The sequence below is a fragment of the Triticum dicoccoides genome, chromosome 6B, assembly GCF_002162155.2.
Source record: "Triticum dicoccoides isolate Atlit2015 ecotype Zavitan chromosome 6B, WEW_v2.0, whole genome shotgun sequence".
Classification (NCBI taxonomy): Eukaryota; Viridiplantae; Streptophyta; class Magnoliopsida; order Poales; family Poaceae; genus Triticum; species Triticum dicoccoides.
The window spans coordinates 416,666,636-416,689,052 of NC_041391.1; the positions used below are offsets into that span (position 1 = coordinate 416,666,636).

At 48.5% G+C, this 22,417-nt stretch overlaps 1 long non-coding RNA gene across 1 annotated transcript; it reads right to left on the reverse strand.

Moving 5' to 3' along the window:
* Positions 1-1,127: 1,127 nt before the first annotated feature.
* LOC119324196 lies at positions 1,128-2,310 on the reverse strand. Its single transcript, XR_005156808.1, has 3 exons — positions 2,008-2,310; positions 1,821-1,900; positions 1,128-1,717 (listed from the first exon to the last, which is right to left on the reverse strand). It is a non-coding gene; the product is annotated as an uncharacterized LOC119324196 (long non-coding RNA).
* Between the last annotated feature and the right edge of the window lie 20,107 nt (positions 2,311-22,417).

A 22,417-nucleotide genomic window follows, 5' to 3' on the forward strand; every position in this document is an offset into this window, starting at 1 on the left:
GGCTGTTAGACGGACTGAATAAATGATTTTCTATAGCGTGCATGCATTAACAAATGGAGATATTTGAGGGATCCTCCTAAATGGATAAGGTTGCGCTCGTTCAAGTCTACCACGAGTCTGGTAGTTCACTTTTTTTTTATAGAAAAGACTGATATGCATGGCCGATATATACTTCTTCTTTTTTTGCGATCAGGTATACTACTATTTTGCACGTAGTATATACCACTTCTTACGGAAGATCATCTTTTTGTGGAGTATATATACTGCTATTTGCATTGTAGTATATATAGAACTTTTTCTACATACAAGTATATGTACAATATTTTTTTACATATAGTTTTTTTTGTACTATTTGTGCACGGAAAATATATACTAATTTTTATTGGCAAGGAGTACATACAACTTTTTTATGTAAGTATATACTTCTTTTTTTCATATTGCAGCATATACTCCTTTCTTTGGTCTGGAAGCATATACTTTTAGTATGTGAGTATATATATACAACTTCTTATGGAAGAACATAATCTTTTTTTACAGAGTATATATACTGCTATCTGCATTGTGGTTTATAGAGTTTTTTCTAATACAAATATGTATTATTTGTGCACGGCAAATATATACTACTTTTTTGGTAAGGAGTATATACTACCTTTTGTATATGAGTATCTACATGTTTTATATTGTACTCCCTCCGTCCCAAAATAAGTGACTCGACTTTGTACTAGCTTTAGTACATAGTTATTACAAAGTTGAGTCACTTATTTTGGGACGGAGGGAGTAGTATATATTACTACTATGTTGGTCTGGAAGCATATACTTTTTCTATGAGTATACCCTGTTTTTTTAATGGGGTATATACCACATATTGCAACTCTTTTTTGGGGTGTTTGTTAATGGGGTATATACCACAAATTGCGACTCTTTTTTTGGGTAAAGGAACATATGCTATTTATATCAATATACTTCACAGTATTGTTTACTTAGAAATGAAGTATAATCCACTTGGAAATATAAATAACTACAAACTAAGGAGTATTTAGAATGAAGATTGAGCAAATATAGGTATAATTTGTATGGCACTGAGCAAACAAGAGCATAAATAAGAGAGTAAGAAACCATATAAAAAATGGGGGTACTAACTTTTTTTATATGACACGAAGCACACAAGGCTTGTGCGAAGCAAAATGAAACACCGGTTGAAGCAGGGAAATGCATGTACCCTTTTACAAATGGAAAATTAAAGCAGCAATTTCAGAAAAATAGTGCACTCTTCGACAACTAAACAGGTAGGATCCTCTAGCTTGAATCAAATTAGTAGTTTTCTACATAGTAGTTTAGCAATCGGAGCTACTGCTCCTTTTGTTGGGTAATACCACGAGACAACAGTTGTACACAAAACTATACATTTTATCATTTATACACTAACAGGAGTAATTAGGAAGTATGCTAATCAGGTTTACGGCTAGCTGGGCGCCGCTGGCCATATGACCGTGAGAATTCGTTGGAGATTAACAAGCACACCGCGAGTGATGTTGCCTCCATCGACCACCAGAAGCCACTGAACTGATTCTTCCATTCTAGAGGCCGTCGGCCACAAGTCTATAGAAACAACCACAGAGCACACAAATATTCTTCCGTTCACAGAATTAACGTCGGCAAACGATATTGAGACCCATCTCCTGAAAGGGATCATATATTCATATGCCACTCTTCAGATCTGGAAGCAAAGTAAGAGGATTATGATCAATGGATAGGAAGATGTTACAGATCTAGCCACGGAATCAGCATGCATAGAAAGTTCAAGAACAAATCGCGTTGACCTCTGATTCCAATCAACATCGTGTTGTGCTCTCTGATCCATCGGCCAGCGGCAGATATAATTTGGATCGCTTGTAGAAAACTAGGAATATCAAGGATTAAACTAGTGGCATGAGGTGGTAGATGCATGTGAAGGAAACAATCAGCTCATTGCTGCCAGATAGATCAGTAAATTAACAATCAGCTCACCTCCCAATAGGGTGTGCTTCGATGGCCACAAGATGAGCTGCACGCTCCTCTATCTTGCGGATTAAATCCAGCGAAGATCATAAGTGATTGAATCCGCCGGTGATCGCCGATGTCCGCCGAGTCGGCCTGGCTAGATATTAGTGGGTAACGAAAATCCCTACCGCCACGGAAGTTATTTGAGTCAGGGAGATAACTGAGTCAGTATCTAATTATTTAATCTAAACAGGCACAAGTTTGTTGCCCGTTAGGATGTGTGTGCGTGCAATTGAAGGTGAGAGTATATATTTAGTGCGGCGAGAGTGTGAAGAGTGCAAACCCTAGCGAACAAGCGCTGAGGCTCCAGCTTATATAGTACTACTACTTATATAATACTCGTGTATACTACTAATATATAGTGGAGTAGTTTCTTATTCTCTCCATAACAATCATTTTAAATTGTGTAAGTACGAAACGAAACTCTTTATTTAACGTACCAGTGAAGAAAACTACTACTTCCAATGAACTAACGATCCACGCGTCCTTGCCGCACTTCCTGTCCTTCACGTGCGGTACACTACCCTCCCTTAAGTGAACAACCACACAAGCGCCAAATTATTGGAAACGTGTGAGAGTGTGTACAAATAAAGAATTTTAATTTCAATTATTGGAAAGGTATGAGAGTATGTACAGTTTGCCCTCTCTCAATAATTATGGTTTGTTGTGTTCGGCCTAAACTTGGTCAAACTTTATAAAGTTTGACTTCAGTCAAATATAATATGTAGAGTAAATAAAAATGGAGGGCTACTATGTCCATCCTGGTTTTTAGTCCACACCATTTTTTTAATCAAAGTCTGACCACATATTTAGTTAATAGCTGGACAAATAAAATTACAGGGGAGCTGAAGACAAAGTTGTGAGAAGGCTTAGAAATCAATACAAAACTTATGCTCTTAGTACCAACGTCGATCCTTCTTCGAGGAAACATTTGGTTCATAGCCAATTGTGTGATAAAATTGCACCAACGTGAAAGACGACTGCGTCTCCAATGCAACCAAGGTGAACTGATGAAGGATATCATCTTTGTGGGTTACAAGCATAGAGAAGTGATGGAAGATAGCTTGTTTTTCATTGAAAATCGACCAGCTTCACCAGCCGATGCAACCATGAGGCACAACCATGAGCATCGATAGGTGATTGTGGTGATGAATCATCCATTTGACATCAAGTTTGGGTGAGGCACCTATGAAGTTTGACAAATCCTCACTATGGTTTGTTTCTTCTCAGTAATCAAGCTCGAGGAAGGAAGAATCGCGTGGCAGAGGACAGTGAGGCGGAATAACAATGGCACTCCAAATTTGTACAGTTCCACTAAAATTGAGGAAGACATGCCCGGGTATGGAGATACACATCGCTGTTTGCAAAAATATAAAAAATGGATATAGTGTTGTTACTTTGTTTTGCCAGTGGTACAAGATTAACAGGGACATCTCAATAGTCAATACTCCCTCCATTCCTAAATATAAGGTGTATTAGTTTTTCAAAAAGTCAAACGGTCTATGTGTTTAACCAACTTTATAGCAAAATATATAAAGATTTACAATACTAAATATATCAAATACAAAAATATATTTCATGGTGAATCAAGTGATGATGATTTGGCATTCTAGATATTGATGGTTTTTTCTATAAACATGGTCAAAGTTGGAGAAGTTTGACTTTTTGAAAAAAATAATACACCTTATATTTAGAAACGGAGAGAGTAAGAATTAATGAAAAGTACACCAACAAACAGAAGCATCATGATTATCTTGATGGGAAGTAAACCAAGATATCTCAGAAAAAAGCATTTCTTCATTTAACCAGTGATAGTATTAGATTAGCAGCAGCAATAGGAGCATATGGACAATGACCGCACAACCACCATGTACTTTTTGTCGAAACAACATGTATACCTCCACCGAGCCATAAACCATGACAATTTTTCGAGTGGCATTTCCTCTACAATAGTAGGTAATGTTGGACCAGCCGACGAACCCTAGCTACTGTACATGGGGAGTTGCAGAGTTGTCGCATAGAAGAAAACCCGCATGCAGCAACCTGGCGAGCTGGACCAGTACAAGAAGTTATACCTCAGGAGGGCGAGATGTCGCTTAGGCGGGCAGGCGGGATCTGCCCACACGACGACAGCGAACAAGGGCGCGGAGGAGCTTCGTCCGCGCCAGCGTCGGCTCCTAGAGGACGGTGCACATCGGCTTCCTCCATCACCGACGGCGACTACATCAACGCTACACCTCCTCACCTCCCCGCAGCGGACGAGATTCGGCCAGATCTGTGACCACCGGTGAGGAGAGAGATAGAGTGGACACTGTCATCTTGTTTTGATATGGAGAGTGTGAAAGAGCAAGACGCGAGAAACCCTATCAAACTAGAGGCTATATATACAATGGAGTAAAATAATCTCTCCATATCAGTGGTTTTAAATAAAATACGTGCGTTCCCGGAAAAAAGAAACAAAAACTGGCGGACAATATTTCTTTAATGTACCAAGAAACAAAACTCGATCAAAAACACGCCCCGCTTCCAGGTCGTGAGAGTCGTCATGCACACAGACACAAACATAGACATGCATACTCGTGTTTACGTAAAATTCCGTCTCCATCTCCAATCATATTTGTCCAACTAGCACATTATTTACGTTGTTAATTATATACACAACAATATTAACATACAACATCTCTTGTTTGCGGGTGTCCGGACCGCTGCCACGCCCGCTCCTGACCAACCCTAACCCTCTTCATCATCCACGCGTGCTTCCCGCCCGAAACGGTCAGTGCCACATTCATGCCCGGTCAGAGCGCATGCGACCTCTCACTGGCGCCGGCATTGAAGCGGCGCGCCGGCCGAGAGAGCGTCGCCTGCGCCGCCTCCCGGTGCACGCGACTGTTTCGCGTTCAAAGGTCGCAATAGCCGGCACAACATGCATGTAAAATGTTCTTGGGAGTTCGTGCTACAGTTAGCTATCCTCCCCCAACTCATCAATCTCTTCCAGTAGTGCGAGTACTCCATGGCGCGATCTATCAACAAGAAGGCGGGAAAGTTATCGTATACTTAGTTTGCGGTGAGTGGCATCCCGAGCAACCCTGTGGGGTGGAGCCGTGGAGGAGGGTGAGACACGAACGCGACATACGTGATTTAAACGATGGTTTTGCTCGATGGCGCGATCCAACGAAACGAAACGTTGGTTTCTCTCTGTTTCCATTTTTCTCTAGAAAAACGGAAACTTTCCACTCCATTTTCATTCGTACTCCAAGGTTGCACCATTACAACATTCCATCAAATACAAAGGAAAACTAACACGCATGCTGATGCATCTCAATGATTCATAGATCATAGCCAATATTTACTTCACAACTAAAGACAAAAGTTGTGAGAGTGTGTACAAAACAAAAACTATGGATGGGGTCACAACGACTTAAACCCTAAACCCTAAACATGAGTCAATTTCCTGGCTAGGTAGAACCTGTCGAAGGAAAGACGGTTGGCACCCTTAGATCATACGATTCTTTTGTGCCGTTCTACTAAAATGAGCTGAGCATCCCTGATGGCAAAGATATTGAAAAAGTGTGATTAGAATAATAGTATTGGCACTAGTTCATGAGACATAAACTCATCAGAAATAGAAGCCGATAGAAGTAGAGAAAGATCGACATGGAGATGGAGCTACGTGGGGAGCTGCGGCAGTGGAGCAAGCCGGCTCCAAAAGGAAGATGTACCTAGGACGTTGGGCTATAGCTAGAAGGGAGGTTGGGAGGCGGCATCAGCCCATACCGTGGGGACCCCCAATTAGGATGCACCGACTGTGGGTTTTCTCCCTCGCCGATGTCGACCGCGTCTATGCAGAACACGTCCCCTTCCCCCAGCGGCGGAGTCAGGCCAAATCTATGACCAGCAGTGTGGCCACCATTGTTCTATGCTTCTGAAGAGAGCAACCCAAGCAAGCATGCTTGTAGCCTAGGCTCCTGCTAGTGTATATATAGTGGTTTTCTTTTTCTCTCCATATCAACCATTTTATATAGCGTACGTGTCATTGAAGAGTGAAATGATGGTTGCTTCTTCTGACTAACTTACTGTGTGATTTGACTGCTCCTTAGTGGCCCCTACACGTACTCCCCCTATGTGTATGACCGTTCCTAAGTCTGACTTGTACTTATTTCTATTTTCTTGCATGACACATAGACAGGATGCGCATAGAGGAATTTTGTTGCTGCACGTTGTTACGCAGTACTACTAGTACCTACTCCCTCCTTTCGGTTCACTACTAGTACTCCCTCCATCCTGGCTTATTGGTCCCCTTTGTACTCAATTCATGGGCTCGTTTTCCTCAAGAAAATGTCTTTACCAATGTATTAATGTAGGGAATGCATGCGTGAACAATGAATGATTAAACCTTGCATGCAACACTTTGACAAGGCATTGCCTTATGAACGTGTGAATGTGAGGGACTACAACCTCGTGCATGCATGCAACAGTCACACGTACACATGGACGCAAAAATGCGTGCGACGCCTTAATGCATGCATGTCCGAGCACACAACGGAACACAAACGGTCACACTCAAGTGTTCAACCTACACGTGCATGCACACACATACTGAGTCAGGGTGAGCTAGTGACCGTATAAACACTGGAAAATTTATATATTGAGCGCAATGAGCATATTATGAAGTCCACTGACCGTATTTTTACAAATATACAGTAACAGACAGTGTATTTATGTTGTTTGAAATTAAGCCATATTAATCAGAAAGGAGGCAGTATGGACTAGCATTACTTTGTTGTGTCCCATCAACTTGCCAAACGAGGTGAAGCTTGCAGGACGGGAGATGCTTGCGCGCGGTGGCTCGCAGGACAAAGAGAAACTTTTGACTAATGCAAGCTCTCCCTCGCTCAGGCGGTGGACGTGCAATAGTTAATTCGCTGTCAGATTGCCAAAATCATACACTGTACTAGTACCATTATTGTTCGACTTCCCGAAGAGGCGAACAGCCAAGCGCAAAGTTTACTAGTACTAGTACTACTCCGTACTACTATAGAGGTATGTACTACTACTAGGAACCGGATGGAGGAGCGTTTGCACTCTTATTTTATTTTAAAATGTGAAAAATCAATCTTCAACACATTTGGTTCTCTTCGAGGGTTCTTGCATGTGATAATGGAAGTTGATTGCATGGAACACTCGGCACAATTCTCGCTTAATTCTGGCTCATATCCTGTTACAAATAGGAGCGCTCGGTAATATTTTTTCTATTTTTGTTATTCAACATGTAAACAGGTCAGCAAACCTTGCGGCGCACCTTTGGGCGAAACGTGCTTGCTGCACTTTGAATGTGATCGAGAGCTGGCTTGATGAAACATCTCGCTTCCTTCTTCTTTTTTTGCGTGGTACCTCGCTTCCTAGTGACCAGTCTCTTGGCTGATCATCTTAAGAATGCTTATATATGAATAAAGCTCTCTCATTTACCCGCAAAAAAGATTAAGCCATATTAACCGGAAAGGAGGGAGTAGGGACTAGCATTACTTTTTGGTGTGTCCCGTCAACTCGTAGAACGAGGAGAATCTTGCAGGACAAGGTGAAGCTCGCTTACGCCCCCTCTGTATACCTGAAGCCTGGTGGCTCACGGGACAAGGAGAAGCTTTTGACTAATGCAACCTACCCTCGCCCAGGCAGTGGACATGCAGCAGTTCATTCGGTGTCAGATTGCCAGAGGCATACATTGAGTACCCAACATGCCGAGTACCATCATTGTTCGACTTCACGAAGAGGCGAAGAGCCAAGCGCAAGGTTTATTAGTACGAGTAGTACTACTACTAGAACCGCATGGTGGAGCATATGTACTCTTAGTTTATTTTAATCTCTGATAAAGTACACATTTATTCAGGAGAAGTGCGGAAAACGGCAGACCAATAGTAGTACTCCCTCCATTCCCTTATACAAGGCCACTATGAAAATTACACTTTGCATCTATACGAGGCCACTAATAGTAATCGAGGCAAAAACTAATGATGTTTTCTCGTACTAGCAACTTGTTTAATGCTTGTACGCATGTAGTCATAATGACAATGTGCTACTTCCTTCACATTCCTTCCTTGCATGCATGCAGGCTTATTAATGATAATGGTTAATATAACAAAAAAATTTTGGCTTCCAAACCAGCCATTATATTTTACCTTGGTACTTGTAATATGAGATTGTGGCCTTGTATAAGGGAATGGAGGGACTATTAAAAAACATCGAACATGTAATCATGATATCGACCAACCATGCTCGAATATATCTTGGCCTCTGTGAGAGCCCGACTATGTGTTCTCTCTCCTTGTCTCTCTTAAGGAACGGCGGGTTGGCCATTTCGCTGTCGATTGAGATTGGTTTGCTCACACTCCGGTCCCACATGTCAGTGATATGCCAAGAGGAAGTGCGTTGACCAACTGGCCATACGAGTACTTGGTTTTGCACCTTCATATTAATCCTCCCTCCGTCACAGTTTACAGGGTGCGCTTCATTCTGATGCATTTCTCTACATGCATTTCCACCACTAGAGAGACATTAAATGCGTTTGGTTTAATGCTCAATTAATTAGGGCATGGTAACCGCAATCAAGTCCACAATTTTCTCTCGATGTACTACGTGTATACGCAGAGTGGAGTAAGTGCATGCATGTGTGTACCCGGGGTGGAAGCACTGCATGCATGTGTGTACGCATTATTTCCTCTAGTAATAGACGACATGCTATTACTACCAATGCCATTTTCAGGCCGATCGCTAGTCGCCTTAGTCCCAGAGATTTTTTTTAAGCGTGCTCTATAAAGAGTGACGGAGAGAGTAGTATGAGCGGATTCAAAGAAGAGCATATTAATGGTTGCTTCTTACGAGCAACTTACAGTCGAAAAGGTGGGTCTTATGATTTGACTGCCGGTTACTCACTATTAGTGCGGCACAACGATCGGGCTGAGTCTCCCATGCGGTTGTGCACTACTCCCTCTGTTCTTAAATATACTACGGAATATTTGTCTTTCTAGAGATTTCAACGAGTGACTACATATGAAGCAAAATGAGTGAATCTACACTCTAAAATATGTCCATTTGAAATTTGTAAAAAGATAAATATTTAGGAATGGAGGAAGTATAATTTTGTGGATGGCACATGGACCCAGATGCTGAAGAGGCTTCTGGCAATCCTATCAAGCTTCCAGCATTTGTTTACATAATTGACGTACTATACAAATAATTTTCCAGTAACATGAAATTGTACAATGCTCTAAGCTTTAAGCTTTTGTTTCATGTGTCTTGCCATCCATGCTCTTTCGGGAACAATAAAAAACTAAATTCCTTGCTAATGCATCTCAATGATTAGCAGATTAAAGCAAACATTTACATCACAACTGAAGACAAAGTTGTGAGAAGGTTTTAAATTAAAATTGATCCATGCTTCCATTGGCAGCAACTTCCGCCAGCTCTGTCTAAATCAACAAGGCATGTTGGGAAAAAAGTAGCTATCTGGAGCATGCAACATTTCGATCATTTTGTGCTGTTCCACTAAAATAGAGCTGAGCGTCCCTGTTCCAAAGATATTAAGTGTGATTACAATAATAGAGAACATTTGATGAAACAATAAACACACAAATAAATGCCGGTCACCTTTGCAGTCTCTCTTAACACTAACTAGTTGGAGAAGATTAAGCAGTAGGAGAAGATTAGGCTCGGAGTTGGATGAGGAGGATAGAGCAAAACCAATCTCCCTTTGTGCAGTCGCATTGAAATGTAGAGATATTGCCCATGTGACATTTTAGTACAACTTCACAAAACACTCTTAAGAAAAAAGTGATTTCTGCAGTTCACCAAAAGGTCGCAATAGCAACGAGGTGAAATGGATAGCCTTGTTTGCAAAAAAGAGGTAGAAAGGAAACAAATATTGGCCAATAACAGTTGATGACACATATGATGACAAAAAAGAAGCATATTCCTTGTCCTAAGGGAAGATAACAACACGGTTGTGTTTGTCTAAAACGATGTGAGGACAGGATTGTAATATGGAAAGTACGCCGGACGAGCTATGTTTTGGGCAAAGAACTATGGAAGATCCACATGCAAGATTTTCCACATGAAGCGACATGGGAAGACGGGCAGTGGAGCTAGGCCAGAGGGGATACCTGGGGGTCGTCGGGATGTAACTAGGAGAGCAGCGGCGGGCGAGATCTGCCCATACTGCGGCAACAAGCAGGTGGCGTAGGCCCTACCGCGCTGGAGCTTGGTCAGAAAGAACAGCGGGTACCACAGATCGGGATGTGCTGCCTCGGCACCGTCGAACGGAGAAATGATGCACATCCTCCCTTTCCACCAGTGGACGGGATGCAGTCGGATCAGTGACCAATGGTGAGAGAGAGAGAGGCCACCACCGCCTTGTGTGAGCTACTCTGAAGAGAGACAAACCCCGACAGGCAGGCTCCATTGTATATAGTGGAGCGAACTACCTTTTTCTCGATAAAAAATGTTTTATATTCGGTGCACGTGCCATTTAGCGATATAACTTTATTTAAAAATAACGCGCCGTCGCATCAAGTCGAATTTTGTTTCATGCATGCGTGGTACACGACCTTCGTAGGTAAACAACCGCTACACGCGCTCAAATTAGCACGTGGGCTGCCATTTCGTACAGAAATGAGCTCCACCGTGTACCCACTCGGGTGTGGCTGGGCATGAAGCGTGAGTACGTACACCACCTACATGGGGTTGTGTGAGAGAGATACAACCATAGAGAGATATAGTGTGTGGGTTTGTGAGTGTTTTTTTGGGGGGGTTTGAGAAATAGACAAGCAATATGTGTGGATGATATTTCAATCAAAAAATGTAACATATGCAGTGTGTGTGAAATAGAGTCCCGGATATATCGTATATATAGAGGGGGCGATCCATGAGAAGAGAGTGGAGGTAACACCGGCTTGAGGTATCCATAGAATCGAAGAGAGGGATGATGTGTGTGCGTGTGTGTGTGTGTGTGTGTGTGTGTGTGTGCGCGCGCGTGATCGATAAATAGTGCCATTGAATTTGTGTGTGCCCACGTCAAAGATATAGGGTGGCTGCCCTACTGGAACGTGAGAGGGGATGGGTGCAGTTTGTCTCTATGTCATGTATACCTACCTACAACGCTCGACTATCGGTGTGCGCTGGGGGGTGGGGGTGGGGGAGACCTAATTAACTATAGAGGTACAATGGCTGGTATATGTGTGGAGGAGGAGAGAGACCTACCTTATGTACTGAGCGAGATCGATCGACATCCATGCATATGTGTAGGAGAGGAATAAGGTTGGGAGAGAGATAGAGCTAGAGTGTCGGAGGGGTTGGTGGTGGAGTTGCTTCTAACAAATGGTGGGAGAGGCTTGCTAGACAAACGGAGGGCACGCCTGCAATATCAATAAGAGAGGGGATGGCTGCTTGTATGTGCACGTGCATGTGAGAGACGGGTCAGGAGGCATGCATGAATGATTAGGGGGACGATATGGCTGTGTTAGGCAGACGTAACTACATAGGAAGATCAATCGTCCTTTGTCAGAGAAAGGAGAGACATAACTTGAGGTACGTCGATCGATGGGTGGGGGAAAATAGTTAAAGTCGACCTAGGTATATGTGTTGGGGAACGTAGTAATTTCAAATAAATTCCTACACACACGCAAGATCATGGTGATGCATAGCGACGAGAGGGGAGAGTGTGTCCACGTATCCTCGTAGTCCGAAAGCGGAAGCGTTAGCACAACGCGGTTGATGTAGTCGTACGTCTTCACGATCCGACCGATCAAGCACCGAACGCACGACACCTCCGAGTTTAGCACAGGTTCAGCTCGATGATGTCCCTCGAACTCCGATCCAGCCGAGCTTTGAGGGAGAGTTCCGTCAGCATGACGGCGTGGTGACGATGATGATGTTCTACCGACGCAGGGTTTTGCCTAAGCACCGCTATGATATTATCGAGGAGGACTATGGTGGAGGGGGGCACCGCACACGGCTAAGAGATCAATGATCAATTGTTGTGTCTTGGGGTGCCCCCTGCCCTCGTATATAAAGGAGCAAGGGGGGAGGCGGCCGACCAAGGAGGAGGGCACGCGAAGGGGGGAGTCCTACTCCCACCGGGAGTAGGACTCCCTCCTTTCCTTGTTGGAGTAGGAGAGAAGGAAAGAGGAGGAGAGGGAGAAGGAAAAGGGGGCTGCACCCCTTGTCCAATTCAGACTAGAGGGGGGGCGCATGCCTCCTTCCTTTTGGCCTCTCTCCTCTATTCCTGTATGGCCCAATAAGGCCCATATACTCCCCGGCAAATTCCCGTAACTCTCGGGTACTCCAAAAAATACCCGAATCACTCGGAACCTTTTCGAAGTCCGAATATAGTCGTCCAATATATCGATCTTTATGTCTCGACCATTTTGAGACTCCTCGTCATGCCCCGATCTCATCTGGGACTTCGAACTCCTTCGGTACATCAAAACACATAAACTCATAATATAACCGTCGTCAAACTTTAAGCGTGCGGACCCTACGGGTTCGAGAACTATGTAGACATGACCGAGACACGTCTTCGGTCAATAACCAATAGTGGAACCTGGATGCTCATATTGGCTCCCACATATTCTATGAAGATCTTTATCGGTCAAACCGCATAACAACATACGTTGTTCCCTTTGTCATCAGTATGTTATTTGCCCGAGATTCAACCGTCGGTATCTTAATACCTAGTTCAATCTCGTTACCGGCAAGTCTCTTTACTCGTTATGTAATGCATCATCCCGTAACTAACTCATTAACTACAGTGCTTGCAAGGCTTATAGTGATGTGCATTACCGAGAGGGCCCAGAGATACCTCTCCGACAATCGGAGTGACAAATCCTAATCTCGAAATATGTCAACTCAACAAGTACCTTCAGAGACACCTGTAGAGCACCTTTATAATCACCCAGTTACATTGTGACGTTTGGTAGCACACAAAGTGTTCCTCCGGTAAGCGGGAGTTACATAATCTCATAGTCATAGGAACATGTGTAAGTCATGAAGAAAGCAATAGCAACATACTAAACGATCAAGTGCTAAGCTAATGGAATGGGTCAAGTCAATCACATCATTCTCCTAATGATGTGATCCCGTTAATCAAATGACAACTCATGTCTATGGAAAACTTAACCATCTTTGATTAACGAGCTAGTCAAGTAGAGGCATACTAGTGACACTATGTTTGTCTATGTATGTTTCCGGTTAATACAATTCTAGCATGAATAATAAACATTTACCATGAAATAAGGAAATAAATAATAACTTTATTATTGCCTCTAGGGCATATTTCCTTCAATATGTAGGGAGATCAATCGGTATACATGCATGTATGTGTTAGAAGCAAATAAGGCCTGGGGAGAAGGATAGAGAGAGAGGGATGTAGCTAGGAGGTGGTGCGAGAGGCATACTATATTGTGGGGGAAGGAGTGTGCGAGTACGAGATCGATGAAAAGAGGGGTTAGAGTGAGGCATGGACGGTGAGAAGGGAAGAGGGAAAGCTTGTGTGTGTGGTAGGCACACCTGGCTAGAGAGGCATATCGATCAATGTGTGCCGTAAAGAAGGAGCTGGGGGGCCTACACACCATGGGTGAACGACCTAAAGTGAAAAGATGAATTTGCATGATGGAGCTAGAGAATGCTCAGGGAGGGTGAGAGGGATGCGGGTGTGCATGCACAAGAAAAAGTCAGCACTAGCTACAAAGATAAGAGGATTGTGTGGGTGTAACAGACGAATATAGATCATAATTCATTATAAGAAAGTGAATTGCGATATTTGAAGAATTTATCATAGTGTTTTAAACCGACGCATGCGTGATGTCGGGGAAACTGATCCACGAACACCTATGGGACCGGCGGACCGAGCCCCTTTCGGTTCGGCGGGGGGCGGAGATCGCACGAAGAGCAGATCGAGGCGAAGCACACGAGCAGTTTACCCAGCTTCGGAGCTCTCCGGAGAGATAACACTCCTACTGCTGCTTGTTTGAGTATATTGGGTTCTTGCTCGGGAGCACTGAGAGCTACAGTACCCTCTAGCTGCTAACGAGACCGAGCGTGAGTGTGTTTCTGGCTTCGAGCCTTCCGACCCCTTTCTACGTTGCGCATGGGCCTCCTTTTATATGTTCAAGGGGTCACCGACAGGTGGCAGCGTAGACAAGGGTAAAAATGGAAAAGGAATTGTGGTTGGTACAACTACTTGTACAGTGTATCATACCTAACCCTGACGGCAGGGGACAAAAGCAATAAATGCCCGTCTGTGTCGCCCAAACAGTGCAGAAAGGGACCGTCAGGGACGCCACCGCTTGCCACGATGGCGATCTTGTCAGCGCCACTTGCCACCGCGCACCGCTGGCTGCACAGCCTTCCGCCACGCGCGCCTTGAAAGGCCCCAGGGCGACACGTTGGTGGATGTGCTGGAGCGCGGGTACAGAGTGGTAGCTTGTCGCGGCAAGCGCCTTGTCGCGGTCATTGTCTTGTCGCGTCCGGAAGCTTGTCGCTCACCGGGCCTTGCCGGGACGCGTGGCGCGTCGCGGCAAGTTCCTTGAGATGCCTTGATTGGCCTTCCCGGCAAGCTCCTCTTGCCGGGGCCTTGTCTCCTTGGCTTGGATACTTTGTTCTTGAATGGCCTCCCGGCAAGCTCCTCTTGCCGGGGCCTTGTCTCTTAAGGAGTCAAGGAGGATCTTGGCGGTCACCCAACAAGCCTTGCCGCGGGGTGCTGCGACTGCCCGTGCACAAGTTCGGGATACTAGGGTACCCCTACTCTAGTACACCGACAGGAGCCCCCGGGCCTGGTCCACACACAGTGCCGAGCGCTGTTGGGCCAGGCCCAAAACAGGGCACGGGCACGCGCGGCCTGGGTTACGCCGTATCTTACTCCGTATCCACCGCGCCCTCCCCGAACGGCACGCGTTGAATACGGCGTCGTGGGAGAGATCGTGGGTGGTTTCTTTATTCGGAAAGGCGAAACGTCCGCCCCCTCGCCGGTTGCTACTCCAGTCTCAGAAATCTCTGCCACTCCCCCCTTCTTCGCAAAGCCGAAAGAGAGCAGCGCTCCGCCCCCCATCGCCATCAGCACCACCAACGCCGTCGATCTCCCCCGCCACCTTCGCCATGGCTCCGAAAGCCGACAAGGGGAAGGGCGTGAAGTCGGCCGAGGCGCAGCGGCTCGTGGCGCTGCGAAAGGAGTGGGCAATCTTTCCCCCCCAGCTCACCGCGAAGGAGCTGAGGGAGTACTACTTCCTCTTCTGGTCGACGCAGACGCGAGCGCATCCGCGCACGAAGGTACTCTCAGCTGCCGCTTCGGAGTTAGCTCCGACTGGATACCCTTTCTTCGCGCTGTTCTTCTACTACGGGCTCTGCCCGCCTTTCTCCGAATTCTTCTGTGATATCATGAACACCTACGGGCTCCACCTCCTTGACTTCACCCCCAATGATGTTCTGACCATGGCAGTTTTCGCACATCTCTGCGAAAACTTTGTCGGAGTCCATCCAAACGTAGCCCTCTTCCGCCACTTCTTTATACCCCGAGTCGAGAGAGGAGAGCCCCTATCCGGCGGAATTGCCTGGATCTCGAGACTTGGCAAGAAAGATGCTTATTTGGAGGGAGAGCTCCGCAACAAGTGGGACGAGTGGAGGGCAGACTGGTGCTGGATTGCCGAGGAGAACCCGCAGCCGTTTACCGCCCAGCGCGAAGCCCCAGTAGTGCGCGGAAATGATTGGAGCAACGTGGCCCTGGAAGACGCTAGGCTGAAGATTGCCGTCACCAGGATCCTACGCCTCAGGCTTGCCGGGCTCACTGTAGGCGCCGTTGGCGCAGATTTCCTTCGCCGCCGCATCGCCCCCTGCAGGAGAGGAGGAGACCCGCCTGGGAGTTCCAGAATGTGGCGGATATCATGAGGCTGCGCCCGGGCCTCAACTTCAACTTCACCGTCCTGGAACTGGGCGCGATGCTCCTGGAGCTGTTCAAGCACGACCCTGAACATCCCGGAGCGTTCAGGTTGCCGAGGAACGTCGATCCGTTGTGCAACAACTACTCGCTCGATCGCAACCGTGCAATGATGCCGCTGTGCGACTCGCATGGAATTATCCCCACTTGGCAAGAGCCTGCCGACGACGTCGTGCAGGAGTTTTTCGACAGCTTGGTAGAAGTACCGGTTCGCGCCGACGAACAGAAGAGCCTCACCCGTGACACCACCGACGATGAGATGCAGCGCATCGCCACTAGGCTGGAAGAGGCGGCGGCAGCCGCTGCCGCGGGCGTGTTCGGATTCACCGTGGAGGAGGCAGAGGGAGCAGAGGCGGCAAGCCTTGCCGAGCGAGAGGATTTTGCCGGCGAGGGAGTGCTTGCCGAGCCTGAAGCTGAGTCGAGCGAGCCTGCCGAGGGTGCAGACGACTCGTTGGGGATCGGCTCCACCTCTTCTCCACCTCCAGATAGCTCGCCCCAAGCGGAGCCCCCAGCTCCACCAAGAAGGCGTCTCCGCAAGGCCAGGGACGCAGCAGGGCGGCAGACGAGTCAACAGCCGCCGCGCCACGCGACACGCTCTACCGCGGCAAGCACTGTTGCCGCGGGAGCACCTCACGCCGCTGCGGCAACTGGGGCGGGGTCTTCCCGGTCCGCCGCTTCTGCTCCCGCCAAGCGCCCAAGGGAACCTACTCCTCCACCTCGTCGCGCCGAAGGTGGGCCGGACTTCGACCTCTCCGCGCTCAGCTCCGACGAGGAAGAAGAAGAGTAAGATTCTTCGCTGTACTTGTAGTTCTTCAATTCTTGCGGCTTTGTCTTGTATCTGATTTTACTTCACTCTGAACCCATTCCTTTTCAGGACGCTGGCCCAGAGAGCGGCAAAGAGAGCCAAGGCCCCGGTGATTATCATCGAGGACGAACCCACCACTTCAACAGGGGGCGTGCCCGAGACCACCTTACCGGACCCGGCAACTACTCCCCCATGCAGCCCTCAGCGCAGCCCCCAGCGTAAGTATATGGTTTGCTTCTTGCTGTTAGGCGCGCATGAGTGCTCTTTCTTTGCTGATATCTGACTGTTGGTTTGTGTAGGAGCAAAGCAGCCTCACCAAGAGTGCCCGGAAGCCGCCCCCGTCGTGCCATCTGCTTCGACTACACCGCCAAGGGAGGATTCCCCGGCAAGGGAGCGTTCTCCGGCAAGGGAGAATTCTCTGGCAAGGGACAGTTCTCCGGCAAGGGACAACACCAGCGACCCTCCGGTGGTTGAGACCATGACCGCAGATCCAAGTACAGGTAACCCTCTTGCCTGAAAACTTCCCTTGGGTTCTTCTTCTTCTGATTTTCTTTTTGAATATTTGCTTGACTTTCTCCCTCTTCCGGTCGTCAGATCCACCTGCCACGGAGCCAATGGAAACCGAGGTCACCGGCGAGGAGAACGCACGTGGCAACGCCGACGACGCCATGGCCACCGAAGAAGGAGCCAGCGCTGATGATCCCGCCGGAGAGGAGGCCGCCAAAGCTGCCGCCGCAGAAGCTGGCGAGGGATCCGGCGATCGCACTGACGGCCCTGAGGCCGCAGGAGCGCCAGGCGCTACACCGACCGCCGATCCCTCCGCCGCTGCTGTAGCGCCAGGCTCCGAAGAGCCCCAGCCCGGCGCTTATTTGAAGGCCGGCGATGGCATCTTCATCAAGCTCCCCTGGGCGTCAAGCTCCAGGGCGCCGGTCGAAGGAGAAATCCTGGATGGAGAGGTGCTCGCCTCCGCTGGGCTGATGCTGGTTGACGCGCCAAGCAGCAGAAGCAGCGGCGAGCCTGAGGAGGAGCGGCTGCTGCGGAAGCTGATGTCGCTCTACCGCGCCCGACAAGCCAAGCTGGAATTGCGAGAGGCGCTCGTCGCGAAGGCGGGAGTGGATATCGAGAAGCGTGTGGAGGAGCTCCGGGGTCTGAGGCAGGAAGCTCTCCGGTCCCTGGCAGAGGAGCGGGAGCAACTTATCGAGGAGCGGAAAGCCTTCCTCCTCGAGAAGGCTGAAGCTGAGGAGCAGCAGTGGCTTGCTGCTGAGAAACTATTTGCGCAGGAAGGCGAGTTGGCGCAGCGCAAGGTTAACCTTGACAACCACGAGGAGGAGCTTGCCGTGCGCGAGCAAACAGTTGGCGGGGCTCTAAAGGAAGCAAAGGATGCTGCCGCAGCTGCAGAGGCCGCCAAGAAGGAGCTGGAGACGAAGGTGGCGCAGTTGGAGGCCGATCTCAAGGCGAGCGGCGAGGAGCTTGCCGCGCTCAAGCTTGAGCGCGAGAAGGATGCCGCCGCTCATGGCGAGCTGCAGGGTCTTCTTGCCGAGAGGAGCAAAGAGCTAAGCGCCGCCAAGGACTCCAACGCTGATCTTGAGCTGAAGCTGGCCACCTTGACCCAGACGCTGGACGGCGCCAAGGAGCGGGAGGTGGCCTTGACGGAGAAGATCAAGGCCGACGAGGTGCTGCTGGCGAGTGCTGCTGCCGCCCAGAACACCTTCAGGGAGAATGTGGAGCACTGGATGGAGGGTCTCGTGGATGTTGCCGCCGCCATCGACAGGGAGCTAGCGCAGCTGGGGATGGAGGATCTTGGGTACTCCTCCGATGAGCACCTCCTACCCAGTGCCAAGCTCAGCCTGTTCTTCAAAGGCGTGGCGACGGCCCTCCAGTGACTCCGGGAGAGGATCCCAAAGCAGCTGGCCGATGAGTCGCGCAAGATCTGCACGGGAGCTCTTCAAAAGGTGCTGGTGAAGGTGGCCTTCCGCAACCCAGGCCTCAACCTCACCAACGTCCTCAGGTCCTTGCCGCCGGATGCTGATCTGGAAGCGCTCAAGGCCCTTGTCGCACCCATTGTGGACAAGGTGAGCGGGATCAAGAGGGTTGAGGGCGATCGCGTAGATTAGGCCGCCCGTTTTCTCTTTCTCTTGTCGCTGCTGTTCATGTTATGAGAACAATCTGTTAGAGCTGCGACAAGCTATCTTGTAATATAACTTTATTTTGGGTAGTGGTTGTTATGTTATTTCCTCTACTTGATTCCTTCCTTTGTATGTTTTTGGCCTACGCTTTTAGGGAACTTGTCGGCGCAGGCACCTGAGCCGCGAGCGCTGAGTGCGGGATGTCAGCAGCCTGCTGGCGGTGCCGCTACCGACAAGAAACCTTGTCGCAACTAGTCGCAGCTCACTTAAGTTGTTGAGCGGACTCGAAACAAAGTAAGGGCGCAACTAGCTACGAGTTGGTTCCTCCGCGCACAGGTTTTCCATACAAAGCACGGTCGTTCAAGGAAGATAACTTAAAAATTTTAAAACTGATTGCTCAAACTTTGGCAACTTAGCTTTTCTGTCGTTTGCTTCCCGGTAAGGTGGAACTTTCTTGAACGACGCCTGGTCCACACCATCATCTTCTCCTCCCCCCCCGACAAGGCGAGGGAACCTTCCTTTCTTTGAGAAAGAGAAAGAAGAGAAAATAAAGATATGGAGCCTTACGGCTCGTTATTGTTTACCGGGGGTAGGTGCTGCACAAAGTGTCAGATAATACATGCAAAAAGAAAGAAAGCATGAAATTGACAGGATGTGCGGAGCACATGAGCTTTATTTATGCACGGGGTCTGCGCCCGGCTTTGTACGAAGGATTACATGCAACATCGGCAAGACTTGTACAAAAGGTGGTTGCCGGAACAGGTTCCGGCAACCGCGCCCTATGGGTAAAACTTACGAAGATGCTCAATGTTCCAGGAGTTGCTCACCGGAATGCCATTTTCGGTCTCAAGGCGGACAGCGCCAGGCCTAGTGACTCGTTTCACCCGGTAAGGGCCTTCCCACTTCGGCGTCAACTTGTTGGAATTCTTGGCAGACTGAACGCGCCGAAGAACAGGGTCGCCTTCCTCGAAACTTCTGGCATTAACTTTGCGGCTATGGTAGCGACGCAAAGCTTGCTGGTATCGAGCAGCTCGCACAGCAGCCTGAAGACGGTCCTCCTCAAGGAGCAGCGCGTCATCTTGCCGCAGCTGCTCTTGCTCAAGCTCATCATAAGCGAGCACTCGAGGTGACCCGTATACGAGTTCCGTGGGGAGAACTGCCTTTGCTCCATAGACTAGAGCGAAAGGTGTCTGGCCAGTGGCTCGATTTGGCCTCGTCCTGATCGACCAAAGAACCATAGGCAGCTCCTCAATCCAGTTCTTTCCGCACCTGTGCAGCCTGTCAAAAGTCCTGGTCTTGAGCCCGCGCAGCACTTCAGCATTTGCCCTCTCCACTTGACCGTTGCTTCTTGGATGAGCAACAGAAGCGAAGCAGACCTTGGCGCCAAGATCTTGGACATACTGCATGAAGGTGCGGCTCGAGAATTGCGTGCCGTTGTCAGTGATGATCCTGTTAGGGATCCCAAAACGGCAAAAAATCGATCTGAAGAACTTGACTGTTGCGTGTGCTGTCACCTTCCGCACTGGTTCCACTTCCGGCCACTTTGTGAACTTGTCGATTGCAACGTACAAGTACTCAAAGCCCCCGACAGCTCGGGGAAAGGGGCCGAGAATGTCGAGCCCCCAGACCGAAAATGGCCAGGATAAAGGGATCGTCTAGAGAGCTTGAGCTGGCTGGTGTATCTGTTTGGAATGGAACTGGCACGCTTCACACTTGGTTACTTGTGCAGTTGCATCCTGGAGGGCTGTCGGCCAAAAGAAACCTTGCCGGAACACTTTGCCGACAAGTGCTCTTGCACCAATGTGGTGACCACATATGCCTCCATGTATCTCTGCCAACAGCATTTGTCCGTCTTTCCGGTGAATACGCTTCAATTTCACACCGTTGAGCCTTCTTCTGCACAGTGTGTTGTCAACAAACTGGTACATACTTGACTGCCGGGATACTCTTTCCGCTTCTTCTTGCTCTTCGGGAAGTTCTCCTGTCTGAAGGAAATGGACAATCTGCTGTGCCCATGCTGGAGCTTGCGGCTCGACAACAAGGACTAAAGGCACATCTGCTGCTGCGGGAACATCCGCTTCTACGGCGAGAACCTGCGGCTCAGCCGGAGCTCGATATTCCCCAGCAAGATTGCCGGAGCAAAACTTGTCGGGGGCGTCTACTTCAACGGAACAAACCCTAGGGCTTGCCGGAGCAGACTGCTCCTCAGCACTCTTGGTGTTGATCTTGGGGACCTTCTTGGCGGCGGCTTCGGGGAGCTCTGCCGGAAAATAGTCCCCAGAAATCAACTTCCTCTTCTTGCTCTGTCCAGTTGATGGCATTACAGACGGTTGAGTCAGCTTGAGCCCAAAGACCCTGGTTCCACAGGTAATTTTAGTGCGGCGCACTTCGACAGGCCGTCGACAATGTCGTTCTGAGCTCTTGGAACATGTTCCATCTGCAGGCCATCAAAGTGCTCTTCTAGCTTTCTCACTTCATCAACGTAAGCTTCCATCAATGGACTCTGATAATTCTTGTTCACTTGGCAGACGACAAGCTGTGAGTCACCCTTGACAATGAGCTTCTTGATCCCAAGGTCTGTGGCGATCCTGAGACCGGCAAGCAAACCCTCATACTCTGCGGTATTGTTTGTGGCTTGCTCCTTGGGAAAGTGCATCTGGACTACGTACTTGAGGTGCTCTCCGGTGGGTGCAACAAGTAGCACGCCCGCACCGGCGCCTTGCAGCGAGAAGGCACCATCAAAGTACATCAGCCACTCTTTGCTTGCTTCCTTGACGGGGATGCTTGTTTCTGGAATTTCTTCATCTTGTGTTGGCGTCCACTCTGCTATGAACTCTGCCAATGCTCTGCTTTGGATAGTTGAAGTGCTCTCAAACTTGAGGCCAAAGCTTGACAGTTCCAGTGCCCACTCGACAATCCTGCCAGTCGCTTCTGGATTCTGCAGTATCCTCTTCAGCGGAAAACGAGTGACAACTGTGATCTCATGTGCTTGCAAGTAATGGCGCAGCTTTCTCGAGGCCATGAGAAGGCCGAAAAGCAATTTCTGCACATCAGAGTACCTTAATCTAGCCCCCTGCAGAAGGGAACCGACAAAGTAAACTGGGCGCTGCACCATTCTCTTCTGCACCTCCTCACGTGCCTGCGCAGATCCATCTTTGACGGGACCAGAGCTTGTCGGTGAAGTCGCCTGCTTGTCGCTGGATGCATCTGCCGTGGTTGCTAGCTCATCATCCGCCTCCCTCTCCGCTACTAACGCAACACTAACCACTTGATTGGTTGCTGCTATATACAGCAGCAACTTCTCTTGTGGCTTAGGTGCCACAATTATTGGAGTGGAGGACATGTATCTCTTCAAGTCCTGCAGCGCAGCCTCCGCTTCCGGAGTCCATTTCATTGGACCTGCCTTTTTCAAAATTTTGAAAAATGGCAGGGTGCACTCAGCAGACCTAGAGATAAACCTGCTGAGAG